This window comes from Hyposmocoma kahamanoa, unplaced genomic scaffold, assembly GCF_003589595.1.
Source record: "Hyposmocoma kahamanoa isolate Upper Pololo Valley unplaced genomic scaffold, ASM358959v1 210, whole genome shotgun sequence".
Lineage (NCBI taxonomy): Eukaryota > Metazoa > Arthropoda > Insecta > Lepidoptera > Cosmopterigidae > Hyposmocoma > Hyposmocoma kahamanoa.
The window spans coordinates 11,609,265-11,611,387 of record NW_020653731.1 but is presented as its reverse complement, the minus strand read 5'-3'; positions in this window follow the sequence as shown (position 1 = coordinate 11,611,387).

Below are 2,123 nucleotides of genomic sequence, written 5' to 3'. Positions count from 1 at the left end.
CAGGTGGTTCACGGGCAAGAAGCGGTCGCGCCTTACCGTGCTAGCCCTGCAGGAGGGACAGCTGGTAGTGACTAATAGAATAGGCCAAATAAAAACACGGGACGAGATATATAGGTGTAGGTATATCTACGTTGTCTTTGCCTGTATCAAATGAAACGTCGGTGTAGCCCGTGTAGCCTTCCTTATTTATAAGTTTTATGTCTAACGTAATCGATATTTTTAGCGAAATGAGTCTACAATCTTATTTAATTTCAGCGAATTCAGCGTAAAAAATGGACATTGAAAGAAAAAAGAACTAAAGGCAATATCTCAAAAGTTACCTATCAAAATACAAAATGCGTTAGTTACGACATGGAGGGCAGTATAAAAAAGGGTAATGGGTTATACCTCTATACGTTATCTTCGCCCGCAATGAACAAAACGTCGATGCATAGCATAGGCGAGGCTATCGCTCGTATCTCCCAATTGTACTGATATATCTAGTCAGGAATAAGGCCAAGGTGCTAAAGTGGATAATGTCTTTGTAAACATTTACACCGTCACAGCCTTGCTCTCTTACTGATACTATAACACAAGAACACCTACGTGCAGATCACGAAACACATTGCGTGATGTCATCGAATCGGTTAATATTTGGAAAACCCCAATTTCGTGTTCTGCTGACATATACATACGTCATTTGGTCACTTAAGAACGTGTCTATCAAATTTGATTGATCAAACAAATAACTAATTAACTTAATGATCGCCGTTAGAACTTATTAACAAATAAGATTATTATTAACACTTCCTTTATGGCGGCCAATAGGCTTGGGCCAGTAAAAGTTTTGACCAAATAAGATAGGTAGGTATACAGGGAATGATATAGATTTTAAATCTCAAGTTTAAATCAAGCGGCTTTGTTCAATGTAACATTGTTAGTAAATATCATATTCAAAATTTGGTGGGAAATGTTAAAAAAGAACAAGATTAATGAGGTTAAAACTTGGAAGAAAGCTGAATGGGTAGAAAACAAGAAAGGGAAACAAAGACTGGTAAAGTTAGTAGCAATAGAGCTCTTTGTGAAAGAGCTCGTCCAGGGAAGTATTGCCACTTTACCTATTTCTATTAATGTGAACATTACTGCTCCGGTTTTGAAGGGTAGAGGTGCTGGTGAAATTACAGGCACAATAGGACTTGTCAATTTATGTCTCAGGATGACGGGCGCAGTGGCAGTGCCCACAATCTAACAAAACATCTTTGCGTTTTAAAGTTCTGAGTGGTACTGCAACAGTTATGGACAGGCGTGTCGCTTACCACCAGATGTACGACTTGTTCGTCCCGTCACTTGGTATTAAAAAAAAGTGCATAAAAAAGTAATAGGACACCAGCGACATCGCATGATAACACCTGGGATATCCCTAGAAATCCTTTTCTTGCCGAAATGAAACTGTTTCTCGGATCTAAAATGAGCATATTTGTTTTTTCAAAGAAACCAAAGCTTTACAGGTCCGATGGTCACGGCTGACTCACGGCAGTCAACAATGAAAAATAGTTACATTTCCTATAACAATCGCAAAAACCGAACTCGAGATTCTAATCAAATTCCCCGGCCACCTGAACTCCGGTAAGTAACTTGTTGTAAATAAAACCTGCCGAGATTACTGTGTAGGTACATATTCCTAAAGCAAAATAATGATTCGTCTTTTGACGTGAATGTTTTAGTGATGAGCACCAGAAAACCATTAAAACTCGGGAACATATTGCCACAATGCTGTCAAGTCTTGTATGCCTCGACCCAAAACTGCTCACGTATTGCCATACGATGATATCATCCAACAACGTAAACACACCGCTGGAAAATCCCAATTTCTCGTTACGCATATTTAAAGACTCGAAACGTGTTCATTTTTTAAATACAGATTGTGAGGTCACAATTTATGCGTGCAGTTGCGTTAATTTTATTATTCATATACTTAGGGTGAGGCCAGACGAGCGTAGTTGCGCGTAGCGTTTTTTGAGTCGTAGTTTACGTTCGACTAAAATTCGGCGGCAGACGAACATATTTTATATAGTTTAATTTTAAACGTTTGCACAATAGGGGAGAGTGGGGTGGATTCGTACAGAGGGAGCCTTCGTACAGTG